This window comes from Lactuca virosa, chromosome 9, assembly GCF_052849685.1.
Source record: "Lactuca virosa cultivar CGN04683 chromosome 9, Lactuca_virosa_CGN04683_v6, whole genome shotgun sequence".
NCBI lineage: Eukaryota > Viridiplantae > Streptophyta > Magnoliopsida > Asterales > Asteraceae > Lactuca > Lactuca virosa.
This window is the reverse complement of record NC_136434.1, coordinates 181643744-181664636: the sequence shown is the minus strand read 5'-3', so window position 1 is coordinate 181664636 and position 20893 is coordinate 181643744.

Sequence of the window (20893 nt, the reverse complement as noted above, 5' to 3'; positions counted from 1 at the left end):
TCGATAGACGGTGGGATATGTGGTTTCCGCCTCATTTCATGTTCCTTGTTTGGTTGTGGGCTTAGGGCAGATCCATATAACCAACTGTCTGTTCGATATTGGTTTATACGTGACTAGCATGAACTAAGTAGTTATAGAAGGAACTGGTATTACCATACTTTTACTAAAGAAAATATTGGATTTTCTTGGAAAACATACGAATATTTTTACAGAGTCATCAACAGGTTTTCATTACAAAAACATCGCTTATGAACTCACCAGCTTTATGCTGATACTCTTTCAAAACTGCTTGTATTCTCAGGAAATCAGTAGACAGGTACCTTCTGGAGTTTTGGGAAGACGGAGCGTATAGAGTCACGTCTTTTTCTTTTAATTATACTTTTGATGTATAAAAACAAGCATTAAACAGATGTAAACTCTTTTCATATATGTATTCAATGTAATGGTTGTGTTTACTATGATTGCTATGATACAATTGTTGTGATACTACACATGACGTCATCCACCCCTGAACGTTTCCGCCGTTCCGGTTTGGGGGTGTGACACTGTGCAACTTATCGCACTTGGCACAATGGTCACGGCCCTGCTGGCCCCTGCTGGGAGGATCGGAAGTCTTAGGCTTCTTGGCCTGACCTACTGCTGCCTGAACCTACTCCGTCTTCCGCTTCGTGCGGAGCTCCAACTCAATATCACGTTCCTGGGCCTTCTCCACCATCTCATTCAGGGTCTTGCACCCCGAAAAACTCACAAACTCACGAATATCATCTCTCAACATGGAATGATACCTAGTCGTCTTCATCTCCTCATCCGCAGCGTACTGTGGAACCAAAAGTGCCCTCTATCGAAACTTGGCGGTGATTTCCGCCACAGTCTCGGTAGTGTGCTGTAAATCTTTGAACTCTCTCACTAAACGTTGCACCTCAATGGTTGGTGCAAACTCCCGATCAAACCTCCTCACAAACTCTTCCCAAGTCATCTCAGCCACCCCGGCTAATCCCACCTCATGTGTAACATCCATAAAAATCATGCCAAATTTACACTTTTTAAAACATTTCAAAACCAATGATTATTACAAAACTTGTTTTCAAAATAGTATAGTGTCAGAGTATCCCAGAATTAAATCATAAAATCAAGAAAGATAAGGAGTTGTACGATCACGCCTTCGCCTTTCCGCGATCATCAGAAGTACCTGAAACAATAATCGATAAATGTAAGCTCGAAGGCTTAGTGAGTTACCCCCAAAATACCAACGCCATACAGATATAGTCATATCATATAAAAAAAATACAGCATGCATAATGAGCCATCAGTCTAACTGGACCGCCTCACAGGCCATCAGTCTATCTGGACCGCTCTCCGAGACTTCGGCACGTCTGGACCGCCTCTCAGGGCCTTCAGCCTATCCGGACCGCTCGCCGGGCCTTCGGCCTGACTATATGCCCTCCCGGGTCTACAGTCTATCCGTTCTGCCCTGGGTATCTTGGCCTATAACACAAAGCAGGACCTGCCTCAACCCAATCCCCCAATCCAACTAACTGTTGGATTAGTGTCTAAGTCCATAACTATATTTGGTATGTACTTGACCCGATTGGCATGGTCCATTTGGGTTGCATGGCATCATGCATTTGGATAGACGCAAATGAGAGAAATAACACTTAAGGTTTACTAATATATTATAAGTTCTAATATATTAATAAGATTATTTAATTAGTATTGATCAAGAATTAATCTAGAATTAATAAAGTGATCAAAAGAAGACTAATTAAATATATGGGTTGATTGTGTAAATCATCCATACTTTTATAGTGGGCTAAGACACCATGGATTGTCAAGTTGGGCTAAAACCCATAGGATGCTCCATGGATGCTCCATGGTGTATTTGAACCCATGGATCCAAGGAAATGGAAAGCCATGACAATTAGGGTTTACCCTAATTGTGACACTATATAAAGATCATATTCTTGAGGAAAAATCGGCCACTATGGGTGATAGAAAGGGCTAGCCGATTTTATGAAGTGTTCCATTTCTTTCAAGTCATTCCAAGTGCATTTGGTGTTGTGTGAACCATTTGAGGTGTCACACTTAGGGAACTCGGCTCTTAAGCATAAAGGATTCATGCTACATCAAAGAGGTATGTATTCTAACATGTTATATTCATATGAATCATTGTTTTTGATATGCTAGTTAGGATAATACCTTGGATATTCATATTTGTATGTATAATAGAGAAAACATAGATCCAAGGTATTTAGGGTTGCATGTACACTTAGGAGTGTTAGAATGCTCAAAACTCAATAGTGGTATCAGAGCCTAGGCTTGTTTTCTTGTTATACTTGCAAAAATGGCAGAAAAATCGAATTTTGTTGCTGTCTGAACAGCAGACTCGCCGAGTCCATGAAGGGACTCGATGAGTCCAAGGCAAAATGCATCCAACTCGCCGAGTTGGTTCGTGCACTCGACGAGTTGGACCCCAGACAGCATATATATTCGACTGTTTTGGCTGGAATTGGACTATGAACATTACCCTAAGCTGTTTTTGACCTTATAAACTTGTTTTTGATGTGGTAATGTTCATGCTAATCCAATTTCAAAGATAATTGTCAATAGATTCATGTTTTGTGTTAGTTTAAAAGTTATGCTAATTACATGGAAAAGTTTGATGTGAATTATATTTGTTCATATGAGTTCCTTAGATTAATAGAAAAAGTTAATTGATTATGTGTCTTTAATCCATTTTAATCTAAGAGTTGATTCTAAAATGTGTTTGTGTAACTTGTCCTCAAGTTACATGAAAGGTCACATTTAAGTTTCTTAAAACTCATAAAAGTTGGCAAAGGTTACAAAATGAAGGGTCTTGTCTTCAATAAATGGTTTTATGACTCCATAACTTGTCCTCAAGTTATGGAGGTTCAAGAGTCACTTCATTAAATAATAAAAATGTGTAACCTTAATTAGTTCCATAAGTTACAAAAGAAGAAGAGTTACATTCTTTAATAGTTTAAAGTCTTCCATAACTTGTCCTTAAGTTATGGAACTTGAAGAGTTTTAATTAAAACTACTTTAAACACATAAGTTATGGAATTAAATGGTTTTGAATATTTTCAAAAACTTGCCCTCAAGTTTTGGAATTTGTAAAGTTTCTCTCATGAATACTTTAATTCCAAGTTAAGCCCTTAGAATTTTAAAAGTTAAAATTCAACCCTTACACTTTATAATATTATAAGTTAATAATATATATATATATATATATATATATATATATATATATATATATATATATATATATATATATATGTAAAAGAGCAAGTCAGTCTTACCATTAGTAGGCCTCATTCACGAAGCCGGTCTATAAGGGGGTATAAGGTTGTTTCCTATAAAATGGCAGCTTAATGGGTGTCCACTCTCACCTACCGCTTCCTTGACTGGTGGAGGGTCGTTAGCCGAACGGGTAGGACAAGGACTATAATTCTCCCTTCATTAAAAGTATTAATGATAAATACTAAGTAACTAAACTCTTATTAATACCCAATCTTAGTTACTTAGGAAAAATGTGAATAAGGTGCTAATCCATGAAATTACACTTTGCACTTTGCTTAAGTCGGTTAGTGGAGCGTGTGTGGTTAACCGGCACACTAGCTTGATTTAACAAGGTAGGCAAAGGGTAACTTAATATTTATCATAGTATCGGTGGAGCGTGTGTGGTTAACCGACACATCGATTAAGGGGTAAATATTAAGGGTACCAAGTAATTTGCATGGTTACTTCACACCTTGTTTTGTGATCCTCGGCATCCCAGTCACAAAACCTGAAGGGCACACTCGAGATTGAAACATGCCTTTGAATAGTTCAATGAATCTCAAAAGATCTAGGAAATTCAAATCCAAGCAAAACCTAATTAAATTATTTCGTTTTCATGGTGGAAATTGGTGAATCGTCATTCGCCTACCTTCAAATATTTTATAGCTTGGATTACGGCATCCCTCTTCCAAGTTATAAAAGTATTGTGTTGGGTCCTAGCTATAATATTTCATATTGGGTGTTATATTAAGGACTTTAAATCAACTATCTTGAATATCTCCCAAAAGATGTCTGGTTCAGACATCTATGATCTTCCCAAATCTCATGGAACTTCACTTCCTCCACCTCCTCCAATTATTCTTTCTAACCCACAAGTTCAAGGTCACTCAAGCCCTATTGGCAAGCAAGGTCTATGTGTGATCGCATCTTGGAGATGAAGTCACATATTGACAAGCCGGGAGAGTTGGGTGTCAAAGTCTTAAGAAAGTTGGATGTTCAATCACTTTCTAAGTTCCTTTGGGACTACTATGAAACAGACTATGACATGACCCTTAATTGATCTTTTCTATTTGCTTGGTGCTGCTGAATCAGCAATGATTTGGAGGACTGGTAAAGCAAGTTTAATTGAGAAGATCAACTTCCCAAACCTTACACGGACATTGACAATGGTAACATTGGATATCTAGGAAAAGCTTTCTCTTCCCAATGGAAAGGGATCAGCCATAGTCAACTAGGTTGACCAAATGGTAAAGAGAAAGTCTAAGTCTGTGATAGTCCCGTGTACCATTTCCATAGAGTCCATATGTTTATATTGCCAAAAGAAGGGGCATTGGTTACAAAACTGCCTATTTACCTGAAAGATCATTAGGTTGATCAAGTCAAGAAGTTTGATTGTTCTTCAGGTAAAAGTCCACTATCTAACTCTGTTAAGTTTCTATTCTGAGATTCTCATTACATGATGTTGTTGGATTAATGTCTAAGTCCATAACTATATTTGGTATGTACTTGACCCGACCCGGCATGGTCCATTTGGGTTGCACTTCACCGGCACAATTTATATGGATAGTCTTTTGAGAATAGTATATTTATGATTTATATTAATATATTATAAGTTCTAATATATTAATATGGAATCATATTATTTAATTAGTATTGATCAAGAATTAATTTAGAATTAATTAAGTGATCAAAAAGAACTAATTAAATATGGACTCTTATATATATGGAATGGGCCAAGTTCATTTAGGTTGGGCTTAGCTTTCATGGATGGTCCATGGAGCTTTTAACCCATGGATCCTATGTAAATGAAAGGTCATGGGTATTAGGGTTTATATGGATGTAACCCTAATCCTCCATAATATATAAAGGGGTCCTTGGCTCACAAAATTGGCACAAGTGTGTGAAAATAAGAGTGGGCCGATTTTAGTGTGCATACATATTCTCTCAAGTTCTTCCAAGGTGTTTTGGTGATTTGTGATTCCATTTGAGGCTTCCACACTATTGGGGCTAAGCTCTTAAAGCTTGAAGACATCAAGCTACATCAAAAGGTATGTCATCTAACTAGAACTTTGTAGTATAGGTGCTTCATAATATGCTAGTTAGGATGAAACCTTGGAATAGTTAATATTTGCATGTATAATAGAGAAAACATAGATCCAAGGTTTATAGGGTTGTATGTACACCATATGAGTGTTAGAATGCTCAAAACCCAACAGTGGTATCAGAGCCATGGGTTGTTTTCTGTTATATTGATGCAAATGTTTTATTTTCAAGTTGAAAAAAAAAGGAAAAAAAAACATGACGTTTGTCAAATTTTAATATAATTACTTGTTTTGAGAAAAACGAATTATTTGTAAAATTTGAATCATTTGTTATATGAGTTGAATTAGGTCAAATTTAGTAAAAGATAAAATGATATGATTATTTATTAGTTTTAAAAGTTTGATCTAAATGTTTTAAGGAGTTACATATTTTGTCATAAAATTTTGGAGCTCAAAAGTTTTTTTTAAAGTTGTGATCTTCAGGGTTTTTGAAACTTCCATAAGTTATGGATATGAAAGTTTTTTTTAAAAAAAAAAATTTGATTTAAAGTTTTTATGGAGTTACAAAATTTGGTATTAATGTTTTAAAGAATTCCATAACTTGTTCTTAAGTTATGGAACATGGAAAGTTTCATCATAAAACACCATTAATTTCATAAGTTATGGAATCCAAAGGTTTTCAAGAATTACAAAACTTGCCCTCAAGTTTTGAAATTTGAGAAAAGTTTTTTATGAAAAAAAAGAATTGAATTCTAAAACTCTTGGGTTCATAACTTAAACAATTAATTAAATGGTTTTAAGAGTTTAATAATTGGAATTATGATGTTTTGTTGAATAGTTCAAATTAACTCTTATGGACTTTATTAATAGTTAATTAAAGCGTTTAATTAAAAGAGTATTATTAATCCATAAATATATGGTTTGAGTTTAATTAAATTAAAAGTCTAGTTTAATTAATAGATTAAACCACCAAGTATTTTAAATGTCTAAAATACACCCTTATACTGTTATAATATTAAAAGTTTAATATATTATATGTATAAGAGCAAGTCGTCTTACCATTAGTAGGCCTCATTCACGAAGCCGGTCTATAAGGGGGGGTATAAGGTTACTGCCTATAAAATGGCAGTTTAATGGGTGTCCACTCTCACTCACCGCTTCCTTGACCGGTGGAGGGTCGTTAGCCGAACAGGTAGGACAAGGACTATAATTCTCCCTTCATTATAAGTATAATGATAAATACTAAGTAACTAAACACTTATAAATTCCCAATCTTAGTTACTTAGGAAAATGTGAATAAGGTGCTAATCCATGAAATTACACTTTGCACTTTGTTTAAGCTGTTAGTGGAGCGTGTGTGGTTAACCGGCACACTAACCTGGACTTAACAAGGTAGGCAAAGGGTAACTTAATGTTTATCATAGTATCGTTGGAGCGTGTGTGGTTAACCGGCACATCGCTTGAGGGTTAATATTAAGGGTACCAAGTATATTTGCATGGTTACTTCACACCTTGTTTTGTGATCCTCGGCATCCCAGTCACAAAACCTGAAGGGCACACTCGAGATTGAAACATGCCATTGAAAAGTTCAATGAATCTCAAAAGAATCTAGGAGTTTCAAAACCAATTAAAACCTAATAATACATTTCGTTTATCTTGGTGGAAATTGGTGAATCGTCATTCACCTACCTTCAAATATTTTATAGCTTGGATTACGGCATCCCTCTTCCAAGTTATAAAATAGTTTGTTGGGTCCTAGCATTAATATATCATATTGGGTGTTATATTAAGGACTTAAATCAACTTTACATGAATTTCTCCCATTGTTGATGTCTGGTTTAGACAACAATGATCTTCCCAAACCAAGCTTTCCTAATGAATATGACTTCCCGAGTTTGGCTCATGGAAGTCATACTTCTCTTCCTCCACCTCCTCCAATTATTCTCCCTAACCCACAAGTTCAAGGTCACTCAAGCCTTAATGGCAAGCAAGGTCTATGTGTGATCACATCTTAGAGATGAAGTCACATATTGACAAGCCGGGAGAGTTGGGTGTCAAAGTCTTGAGAAAGTTGGATGTTCAATCACTTTCTAAGTCACATAGTGAGTTCCTTTGGGACTACTATGAAACAGACTATGACATGAACCTTAATGATCATATCTATTTGCTTGGTGCTGCTGAATCAGCAATGATTTGGAACGATAGTAAAGCAAATTTGATTAGAAGATCAACTTCCCAAAAACTTTATGGACAGTGACAATGGTGACACTGGAAATCCAGAAAAAGCATTCTCTTCCCAATGGAAAGGGATTGGCCATAGTCAACCCGGTTGACCAAATGGTAAAGAGAAAGGCTAAGTATGAGATAGTCCCATTACCAAAGGGTCCATATGTTTATTTTGCCAAAGGAAGGAGCGTTGATTGCAAAGCTGCCAAATTTACCTAAGGATGTTAAAGTCAATAAGTTTGACTCTACATCAGGTAGAGCCCATTATCTAACTCTGTTAAGTTCTATTCTGAGATCCTCATTACATGATGTGACCGGGTCACATGTTGATGTTTTAAGAATCAAAGAATAGAGAGAAATATTAAAGGAAGTATATGTTGATTCTGATCGCGAAGGTGGATTTCGATCGCATCAGAATTTTGAGCAGTTGCTTAAGAAGTTATGATATATTGCTAAGGAATAGATAACAACAATTTTCCATGTGGATTGTAAGGATAAGTTTTTCCGCAAAGTTTTAAAATAAAAGAAAATTGTTTAATTTTATTTATTTGAAGTATCCTTACAATGGCATTTGTGGAAAATTGTTGCTTATATGATTCCACTGACAGCAATATTGGAAAATGGATTTGATTCTTTCATTTGTGGTAGTGTCTAAATTTACCAAATCAGGAAAGTTCCTCATCACCCAAGTTTCAATTGGACCGAAACTTGGAATCATGCAAGTTGAATAGTATGATGAATGAGAACTTTCAAGCATTGGAAAATCAAGACTAATTACTTGTTCACATGGATGTGTGAGTCAAGTGAACGACTAAAGGGATCGAGTACACATTCTTGTGCACTGGTCATGTCCACCACAAAGCTCGTTAAGACTATTTGATTTACTAAAGTTTAGTAAATATGGTTATACTTACAAGTTTAAGTATAATTCTGAAACATTGGAAAAGTCTCAATGTATGGCAGAACGAATGGGAAGAATCAAATTAGGCAGAAAGATAAAAGTTTCTCAAATCTGAAAAGATGGGAGAGTACTTTAGTATCATGTTTGTGATCATCTTAATGATTTAGAAATCATATCACAATTAGTCCTCTAAAGGTCATCTTAGTGCATTCTTATGACTAAGAAGAGGAGTCATGAATTGTTGAAATGGTTAGATCAAGAAGATGAGTCATACTTCGTTCCAAAACAATTCTTAGAGTCATACTCCAAGATTGTAACTTGAGTGATATATCTTAAAGAAAGGTTTAAAACACTTGTCAAATGTAAGAGTAAAAGTGTCCTACTCTTGTACATTTGAAATTGGTAAGTTGTGATGTTTTGGATAAAACAAAGACCAACTAAGGCCAATTGTGTGAAGTGTTTGTCTTGATAAAGAATCCGCACTATCTCTTGAATATTTGGCAAGATAGTCTTATATGTCAAGAGGATAGTGGGAGTCTTAAAAATCCTAAAAAGAATTTCAAGAACTAATCAAGAATAAAACCTGAGGTTCTTCACTAGCACACGACTTGAGGTTTATAAACTATCGTGTTGACATATTCTGTGCCCATTCCAGTTAAAGTTGGCTTTGCATAGGAGTTCTGAAAGTTCTCAATTGGTTGCATAACAACTTGGAAGCAATGGCAGGCCCTGTACTGCCAGGTGGCAAGAAGTTAAGATTGCATAAGTTGAGTCCATATGAGTTTGGATTTGTCATTATTCTTGTCTTGTGACTATGGTTTTGACGATTCACATGGATAAGAACACATACACCATAAAATCTAAGGGTCATAAGGTTTCTCTCCGATTCATGAAAATGATGGTGAGGAAACACTTCCACCAAGTAGATTTGAAGCAGATGGCAAAAGGTCTAAACAATTGAGACTATGATTACGGCATCCCTTTTCATAGTTCTGAAATTGTTTAGACACACATGCATGCTATCTAAGGAAAGGTGTATGATTTTGATAAAGTTTTATCAAAGCATCTCGTATCAGAAATCTGAACTATGGTAAGAAAGTCAATAAAGTATTGATTTCTAGAAGTCCAGCTGATTTCTGAGTACATGTCAAAGCTAGTGGGAGCATAAGTGTTATGCTAATAATCATCATGTTAGTGGGAGCATGATAATTATTGTTAGTGTTGCAAGTTAGCAATGTTAATTATAGAAAACAAAAGTTTCAATTCGTGAGGCTGCAGGGATTGAAAAAGTTGTTTTTCTATAATTAAGGGAGAGGATATACTTCATTTCAGTTCTAAAGGCTTAGATTGAGACCTTAATCATCTTTAGTCAAGAATATATATATGCATTTCATGTTGGATTGGTTCAACTTAAGGAAATTCTATATATTGCGTTCTCAAAATTCGATTATGATTACGGCATCCCTCTTCATAGTCAAATTTTGAAAACATGGCAAATAAAAAATATTGTAGCAAAAGACTGGTCTAGAATCATGTCTTTATGTGAGACATCATGAATCGTGTACCATTTGCTTTGGGTACAGGATCGATTGCATGTGCTATAATATTTGTCATTTCTAAATTTTTCCAAATGCCTAGAGGCATTAAGAAGGGAAAAGGTCTAGAATTGGATATGACTAAAATGATTAAGCAATTGTCGAGGACAATCTGAGGTTTACCAAAGATTGGTTGCTCAGGGACAGTTGGAAGTATAGTGCTAATTTTGGAAGGACCATATTGACATATTCTGAAAAGAGGCATCTCTTATTCAGAAGTGATAGTCAAAATGAGAATATGGAGTTGTCTCCATAGGTGGAAGTTATCTGTGTAAGATTAGAAAACTTAATGCAAGAAGCATGTTCAAAGCAATGTACTTTGAATATGAGACTTAGTTTCCATGGAGTTGATCTCCATTGGAATACCTTATAATGACTGTTGACAAGTCTTTGTGACTTTGTACATATTCATTACAGGAGGGTCAGTGCATATAAGTTTAAAATCTAAACAGATTTCGATAAATGATAGGAATTTGAAATTCTCACATTTTTCGATAAGGATTTGGGAGTGTGAAATTAGAATCATTGAAATTATGTTCAATTGGTTTATTTCACAAAGTAAGGATCATAGACAAACATAGAGTGCATACTTGGTGTATGGCAAAGCTATTGTTTAAGAAAAACATAGTGTACATGCTTGGAGCATCGGACAACTAGTGTTTTTAATTCAAGTATAAAGTTGATAAAACCGAAACAATGAATAATGAGTAATCAGTATGGTGATAAATAAAAGTGTTTATTTATATTCATAGGGTTTGATACCATATTTGATTCATTTATTCTTGCGTTTCACTTTGCATGTTTTGACTTCCAGAATAACTAAGTCGCTCTTCCTGAATGATTAAGTTATTCAAACCATCCACAGTCGGTCATATTTTGGAAGTAGATATGAATCAAGATTGTCATGGGTTGGTTTGTAGAGGTCCAAGTTGGTGGACAAAGTGGTGCTACAACACTCATGAGTGCTCATAAGTTCTGAGTATTGGATTCAACCCGCGCTCATTTGAATCACTTCATGGATTTTATCACGAGTGATCATGAGACGATAATATCTTATATTCTTCAAACCTAGAGATATGAGTTGTTACTATGAGTTGGTTATACATTGATTGCACGAAAACGCATTTGGTAACTCGATGTTATAAAACATGCCTTTGTGTATGATTCAACAAGTAGTAGAACAAGCCATATGAGTCGAAGTTTATCCATTCCTTTTACCTTCGGGATAAAAACGATATCTGTGGGCCCCTCGATGATTTAGCGATGACACATGTGAGTGCTTGGCCAAGCCAGGACTGATTTGATTTGTTCAATCAGTCAGTCATCATAAATCGAAAATTGGGAAACAACAAATGGACAGAGAGAATGATTATAATCCATGTCTCAGTCCATATGATATCTAGAATGGAGGAATATATGATCCCTTATCTAATGGACAAGTCATTGACAAGGTCAGAGTTCGACAGCGGCTTTAAGAGCTACGATTGCCAGTTAGGTTTTGAAGTCATACTCAATAATAGTTTTAGACTTATCCAAGTGGGAGACTGTTGGATTAATGTCTAAGTCCATAACTATATTTGGTATGTACTTGACCCGACCCGGCATGGTCCATTTGGGTTGCACTTCACCGACACAATTTATATGGATAGTCTTTTGAGAATAGTATATTTATGATTTATATTAATATATTATAAGTTCTAATATATTAATATGGAATCATATTATTTAATTAGTATTGATCAAGAATTAATTTAGAATTAATTAAGTGATCAAAAAGAACTAATTAAATATGGACTCTTATATATATGGAATGGGCCAAGTTCATTTAGGTTGGGCTAAGCTTTCATGGATGGTCCATGGAGCTTTTAACCCATGGATCCTATGTAAATGAAAGGTCATGGGTATTAGGGTTTACATGGATGTAACCCTAATCCTCCATAATATATAAAGGGGTCCTTGGCTCAAAAAATTGGCACAAGTGTGTGAAAATAAGGGTGGGCCGATTTTAGTGTGCATACATATTCTCTCAAGTTCTTCCAAGGTGTTTTGGTTATTTGTGATTCCATTTGAGGCTTCCACACTATTGGGGCTAAGCTCTTAAAGCTTGAAGACATCAAGCTACATCAAAAGGTATGTCATCTAACTAGAACTTTGTAGTATATGTGCTTCATAATATGCTAGTTAGGATGAAACCTTGGAATAGTTAATATTTGCATTTATAATAGAGAAAACATAGATCCAAGGTTTATAGGGTTGCATGTACACCATAGGAGTGTTAGAATGCTCAAAACCCAACAGATGTGACTGGGTCACATGTTTATGTTTTAAGAATCAAAGAAAAAGGTGAAGAAACTTAAAGGAAGTGTATGCTGATTCTGATCACGAAGATGGATCTTGATTGCTGGTTCAGTGATCAGAATTTTGAGCTGTTGCTTAGGAGTTATGATATATTGCTTAGGAATAGATAACAACAAGTTTTTCATATGCTTTTGCACTGTAAGGATAAGTTTTCCGCAAAGTTTTTAAAATTAAAGATTTTTTTGATTTTATTTGTTTTAAATATCCTTACAAGTGGCATTCTTGAAAAAAAAAAGGTTGTTTATATGATTCCATTGATAGCAATATTTGAAATGGACTTGATTCTTTCGTTTGTGGTAGTGTCATAATTTACCAAATAAGGAAAGATTCTCATCACCCAAGTTTCAATTGGACCGAAACTTGGAATCATGCAAGTTGTACAGTATGATGAATGAGAACTTTCAAACATTGGAAAATCAAGACTAATTACTTGTTCACATGGATGTGTGAGTCAAGTGAAGGACTAAAGGGATCGAGTACACATTCTTGTGCACTGGTCATGTCCACCACAAAGCTCGTTAAGACTATTTGATTTACTAAAGTTTAGTAAATATGGTTATACTTACAAGTTTAAGTATAATTCTGAAACATTGGAAAAGTCTCAATGTGTGGCAGAACGAATGGGAATAATCAAATTAGGCAGAAAGATAAAAGTTTCTCAAATCTGAAAAGATGGGAGAGTACTTTAGTATCATGTTTGTGATCATCTTAATGATTTAGAAATCATATCACAATTAGTCCTCTAAAGGTCATCTTAGTGCATTATTATGACTAAGAAGAGGAGTCATGAATTGTTGAAATGGTTAGATCAGGAAGATGAGTCATACTTCGTTCCAAAACAATTCTTAGAGTCATACTCCAAGATTGTAACTTGAGTGACATATCTTAAAGAAAGGTTTAAAACACTTGTCAAATGTAAGAGTAAAAGTGTCCTACTCTTGTACATTTGAAATTGGTAAGTTGTGATGTTTTTGATAAAACAAAGACCAACTAAGGCCAATTGTGTGAAGTGTTTGTCTTGATAAAGAATCCGCACTATCTCTTGAATATTTGGCAAGATAGTCTTATATGTCAAGAGGATAGTGGGAGTCTTAAAGATCCTAAAAAGAATTTCAAGAACTAATCAAGAATAAAACCTGAGGTTCTTCACTAGCACACGACTTGAGGTTTATAACCTATCGTGTTGACATATTCTGTGCCCATTCCAGTTAAAGTTGGCTTTGCATAGGAGTTCTGAAAGTTCTCAATTGGTTGCATAACAACTTGGAAGCAATGGTAGGCCCTGTACTGCCAGTTGGCAAGAAGTTAAGATTGCATAAGTTCAGTCCATATGAGTTTGGATTTGTCATTATCCTTGTCTTGTGACTATGGTTTTGACGATTCACATGGATAAGAACACATACACCATAAAATCTTAGGGTCATAAGGTTTCTCTCCGATTCATGAAAATGATGGTGAGGAAACACTTCCACCATGTAGATTTGAAGCAGATGGCAAAAGGTCTAAACAATTGAGACTATGATTACGACATCCCTTTTCATAGTTCTGAAATTGTTTAGACACACATGCTTGCTATCTAAGGAAAGGTGTATGATTTTGATAAAGTTTTATCAAAGCATCTCGTATCAGAAATCTGAACTTTGGTAAGAAAGTCAATAAAGTATTGATTTCTAGAAGTCCAGCTGATTTCTGAGTACATGACAAAGCTAGTGGGAGCATAAGTGTTATGCTAATAATCATCATGTTAGTGGGAGCATGATAATTATTGTTAGTGTTGCAAGTTAGCAATGTTAATTATAGAAAACAAAAGTTTCAATTCGTGAGGCTGCAGGGATTGAAAAAGTTGTTTTGCTATAATTAAGGGAGAGGATATACTTCATTTCAGTTCTAAAGGCTTAGATTGAGACCTTAATCATCCTTAGTCAAGAATATATATATGAATTTCATGTTGGATTGGTTCAACTTAAGGAAATTCTATATATTGCGTTCTCAAAATTCGATTATGATTACGACATCCCTCTTCATAGTCAAATTTTGAAAACATGGCAAATAAAAATATTGTAGCAAAAGACTGGTCTAGAATCATTTCTTTATGTGAGACATCATGAATCGTATACCATTTGCTTTGGGTACAGGATCGATTGCATGTGCTATAATATTTGTCATTTCTAAATTTTCCAAATGCCCAGAGGCATTAAGAAGGGAAAAGGTCTAGAATTGGATATGACTAAAATGATTAAGCAATTGTCGAGGACAATCTGAGGTGTACCAAAGATTGGTTGCTCAGGGACAGTTGGAAGTATAGTGCTAATTTTGGAAGGACCATATTGACATATTCTGAAAAGAGGCATCTCTTATTCAGAAGTGATAGTCAAAATGAGAATATGGAGTTGTCTCCATAGGTGGAAGTTATCTGTGTAAGATTAGAAAACTTAATGCAAGAAGCATGTCCAAAGCAATGTACTTTGAATATGAGACTTAGTTTCCATGGAGTTGATTTCCATTGGAATACCTTATAATGACTGTTCACAAGTCTTTGTGACTTTGTACATATTCATTACAGGAGGGTCAATGCCTATAAGTTTAAAATCTAAACAGATTTCGATAAATGATAGGAATTTGAAATTCTCACATTTTTCGATAAGGATTTAGGAGTGTGAAATTAGAATCATTGAAATTATGTTCAATTGGTTTATTTCACAAAGTAAGTATGATGAATGAGAATTTTTCTTGGATAAATTAAGACTAATTACTTTTTCACATGGATGTGTGAGTCAAGTAAAGGACTAAGGGATCAAGTACACATCCTTGTGCACTAGTCAGAGTCCACCACAAAAGATCGATAAGACTATTCGTCATAATTTACTAAGGTTTAGTAAATATGGTTATACTTACAAGTTTAAGTATAATTCTGAAACATTGGAAAAGTCTCAATGTATGGCAGAACGAATGAGAAGAATCAAATGAGGCAGAAAGATAAAAGTTTCTCAAATCTGAAAAGATGGGAGAGTACTTTAGTATCATGTTTGTGATCATCTTAATGATTTAGAAATCATATCACAATTAGTCCTCTAAGGTCATCTTAGTGCATTCTTATGACTAAGAAGAGGAGTCATGAATTTTTGAAATGGTTAAATCAAGAAGATGAGTCATACTTCGTTCCAAAACAATTCTTAGAGTCATACTCCAAGGTTGTAACTTGAGTGACACATCTTAAAGAAGGTTTATTAACACTAGTCAAATGTGAGAGTAAAAGGTTTTCTACTCTTGTACATTTGAAGTTGGTAAGTTGTGATGTTTTGGATAAAACAAAGACCAACTAAGGCCAATTGAGAATTGTTTTGTCTTGATAATGAATCTGCACCATCCCTTGAATATTTAACAAGAGAGTCCTATCTGTCAAGAGGACAGTGGGAGTCTTAAAAGATCTTGAGATAGTTTCAAGAACTAATCAAGAATGAAACCTATTGTTTAATCACTAGCACACGACGTGAGGTTTATAACCTATCGTGTTGACATTTCTGTGCCCATTCCAGTTAAAGTTGGCTTTGCATAGGAGTTCTGAAAGTTCTCAATTAGTTGCATAACAACTTGGAAGCAATGGCAGGCCCTGTACTGCCAGGTGGCAAGAAGTTAAGATTGCATAAGTTCAGTCCATATGAGTTTGAATTTGTCACTAACCTAGTCTTGTGATTAAGGTCTTGGCAAATTCACGTGGACAAGAACACATACACCATAAAATATAAGGGTCATAAGGTTTCTCTCCGATTCATGAAAATGATGGTGAGGAAACACTTCCACCAAGTAGATTTTAAGTAGATAGCAATCTTTGCATTCTCAAAGTCGTTAGTGGAGCTTGCGTGGTTAACCAGCACACTAACATGGACTTATGAGAAATAGCAAAGGTCTAAACAATCGAGACTATGATTACGGCATCCCTTTTCATAGTTCTGAAATTGTTTAGACACACCTGTGAGCTATCTAAGATAAGGTGTGTGATTTTGATAAAGTATTATCAAAGCAATCTCGTATCAGAATTCTGAACTTTGGTAAGAAAGTCAATAAAGTATTGACTTCTAGAAGTCTAGTTGTTTTCTGCACACATGTCAAAGCTAGTCGGAGCATAAGTGTTATGCTAATAATCATCATGTTAGTGGGAGCATGATAATTATGATAAGTATTGCAAGTTAGCAATGTTAGTTATAGAAAACAAAAGTTTCAATCGTGAGTTAGAGGGGTTGAAAACTTGTTTTGCTATAATTAAGGGAGAGGAAATTATACTTCATTTCAATTCTAAAAGGCTTAGATTGAGATTTTAATCGTCTTTTGTCAGGAATATATATATATATATATATATATATATATATATATATATATATATGAATTTTATGTTGATTTTGTTCAACTTAAGAAAATTCTATATATTGCGTTCTCAAAATTCGATTATGATTACGACATCCCTCTTCATAGTCAAATTTTGAAAACATGGCAAATAAAAATATTGTAGCAAAAGACTGGTCTAGAATCATGTCTTTATGTAAGACATCATGAATCGTGTCCCATATGCTTCGGGTATAGGGTCGATTACATGTGCTATAATATTTATCCTTTCTAAATTTTCCAAATGCCTGGGGCATTAAGAAGGGAAAAGGTCTATAATTGGATATGACTAAAATGATTAAGCAATTGTCGAGGACAATCTAAGGTTTTCCAAAGATTGGTTGCTCAGGGACAGTTGGAAGTATAGTGTTAATTTTGGAAGGACCATATTGACATATTCTGAAAAAAAGAGGCAACTCTTGTGCAGGAGTGATAGTCAAAATGGGAATATGGAGTTGTCTCCATAGCTGGTAACAATTTCTGTAAGATTAGAAAAACTTAATGCAAGAAGCATGTTCAAAGCAATGTACTTTGAATATGAGACTTTGTTGGAATACCCTGTAATGATTATTGACTAGTCTTTGTGACTTTGTACATAGTCATTACAAGAGGGTCTGTGCATATAAGTTTAAAATCTAACAGATTTCGATAAATGATAGGAATTTGGAATTCTTACATTTTCAATAAGTATTTGGGAGTGTGAAACTAGAATCATTAAAATGATGTTCAGTTGGTTTATTTCACAAAGTAATGATCATAGACAAACATAGAGTGCATACTTGGTGTATGACAAAGCTATTGTTTAGAAAAACATAGTGTACATGCTTGAAGCATGGGACAAATATTGTTTTAATTCAAGTATAAAGTTGATAGTTTGAAACAGTATACAATGAATGATGTGTAATCAATATGGTGATAAATAAAAGATGTTTTATTTATATTCATAAGTTCTGAGACCATATTGGATTCGATTATTCTTATGTTTCACTTTGCATGTTTTGACTTCCAGAATAACTAGGTCGTTCTTCTCGAATGACTAAGTTATTCAAACCATCCACAGTCGATAATACGTTGGAAGTAGGTATTAAGGCAAGACTTTCATGAATCGGGTTTGTAGACGTCCAAGGTAGTGGACATAGCCAAGAGGTGCTACAACATTCATGAGTGCTCATAAGTTCTGAGTATTAGATTCAACCCGCGCTCATTTGAATCACTTCATGGATTTTATCACGAGTGATCATGAGACGATAATATCTTATATTCTTCAAACCTAGAGATATGAGTTGTTACTATGAGTTGGTTGTACATTGATTGTACGAAAACGCATTGGTAACTCGATGTTATAAAACGTGCTTTTGTGTATGATTCAACAAGTAGTAGAACAATCCATATGAGTCGAAGTTTATCCATTCCTTTTACCTTCGGGATAAAAGCGATATCTGTGGGCCCCTCGATGATTTAGTGATGACACATGTGAGTGCTTGGCCAAGCCAGGACTGATTTGATCTGTTCAATCAGTCAGTCGTCATGAATCAGAAATCGGGAAACAACAGATGGACAGAGAGAATGATTTATAATCCATGTCTCAGTCCATATGATATCTAGAATGGAGGAATATATGATCCCTTATCTAATGGACAAGTCATCGACGAGATCAGAGTTCAGTTACAACGTCAGAGTTCGACAGCGGCTTAAAGAGCTACGATTGCCAGTCGGTTCTTGAAGTCATACTCAATAATAGTTTTAGACTTATCCAAGTGGGAGACTGTTGGATTAGTGTCTATGTCCATAACTATATTTGGTATGTACTTGACCCGATTGGCATGGTCCATTTGGGTTGCATGGCATCATGCATTTGGATAGACTAAAATGAGAGAAATAACACTTAAGGTTTACTAATATGTTATAAGTTCTAATATATTAATAAGATTATTTAATTAGTATTGATCAAGAATTAATCTAGAATTAATTAAGTGATCAAAAGAAGACTAATTAAATATATGGGTTGATTGTGTAAATCATCCATACTTTTATAGTGAGCTAAGACACCATGGATTGTCAAGTTGGGCTAAAACCCATAGGATGCTCCATGGATGCTCCATGGTGTATTTGAACCCATGGATCCAAGGAAATGGAAAGCCATGACAATTAGCGTTTACCCTAATTGTGACACTATATAAAGATCATATTCTTGAGGAAAAATCGGCCACTATGGGTGATAGAAAGGGCTAGCCGATTTTATGAAGTGTTCCATTTCTTTCAAGTCATTCCAAGTGCATTTGGTGTTGTGTGAACCATTTGAGGTGTCACACTTGGGGCACTCGGCTCTTAAGCATAAAGGAATCATGCTACATCAAAGAGGTATGTATTCTAACATGTTATATTATGAATCATTGTTTTTGATATGCTAGTTAGGATAATACCTTGGATATTCATATTTGTATGTATAATAGAGAAAACATATATCCAAGGTATTTAGGGTTGCATGTACACTTAGGAGTGTTAGAATGCTCAAACCCAACACTAACATGTGCACATAAATATAATACCCTAGCTAGCATCAGATAATCATACAGATCTAACAGATCACTAACATGGCAGCCATCCTATAACCAGGATACAGATCTAACCGATCACTAACATAGCAACCATCCTATAACCAGGATACCGATCTAACAGATCACTAACAATGCATAATTCTATAAATCAGGATACCGACCTACCAGGTCACTAAGCATATCACCATCCTAACTACCAAGATGTAAATCGATAAGCATATCATGCAATAAACCTGGATACAAATCCGATAAGGGCCGGTATTGGTGCCTTAGACCCTGTTGATATAGTGAGGAGAACTCACCTCACAAGTAGCTCGATGTAACATACACATTCAGTTATCGTGTTATGTAATTTTAAAAGTGAATAATATAAAGAAATATTATGTAATTTGAGCGTTGAGTTCTAACAGATAGTTTTTACTAGAAATGAAGTAAAACTATGTTTAGAATCGCTCGGAAAATATTGTAAGTCTTATGAGATTCCAATGAAAAGTCATATATTGAAATTTAACGAAAATATAAAATTTGAAATAAGTGAAATTTTATTATTGAAAGTTGTAGATAATTTCGTTAGAAACATTTAGGCGAAAACCTCATCGAAATCCGAGTTATAACGAAGAAGTTATGATCAATCGAAGATCCGCGACAAAATGAGCACGACGCTGAATGACGTAAAAAGTGAGTTTTTGATGAACTACTTTTTAGCCTTGGTGATCTAAATGAAAGTCGTAGTATTTGTTAAACCGAGAATTTTCATAAAAAGAACGTCCAAATCTGACTTCGTATGAGGAAGTTATGACTTTTCTAAGTTTCAGAATAGCAGTAGACAGCTAAAAACTTGAAATAAAGATTGAGTGATTTTTAGCCGACGCAACCTAAACGAGAATCGAAGGTCTCGTCAATAGAAGTACAAGGGTAAAAAGACAGACGAAAACGAACATCGGATGAAGAAGTTATGAATTTTTAACGGATTTTCCTGTCCTGGTCTGTTAAAAATAATAATATTAAAAATAAATTCAAAATTAGCCGATGAAGTCTACACCTACGTGTGCATATAAAGAACGTCAAAAACGGAGCTCGTATGCGAAAGTTATGGATTTTAGAATTTTAGGACACAAAAATCGAGAAAAACCCGAAATCCGAGAAAATTCGCATGGCTGAGCTTCGGCCACGTCACCTCGCATGCGAGATGCCTTGTGTCCGCCACGTGCTTGCTGCTGATTCGACCGAAGATGCGGCCCACTGAGAAGTCGACGCGCCTCGCACCCGAAGGCGCGGTCCTCTGTTGATCCGACGCGTGTGCAGCCCCGTCCGATGCCACCTTGCCTCACAACCGCCACTCGCCTCGCATGCGCGCCATCTGTCCCATCTCGCATGCGAGCCACGTGTTCTCTTATCCTCCCCCTCGGTCCGAAGCCTCCCCTATATAAAGGGAGGTGCGAGATCTCCCGGTCTTGGGTGGAAAATTCTCACTTTTTACACCTTAAGCCATATTTTAAGCCACTTTTAATCCCCCGAAGCCCCGGGATCATTCCC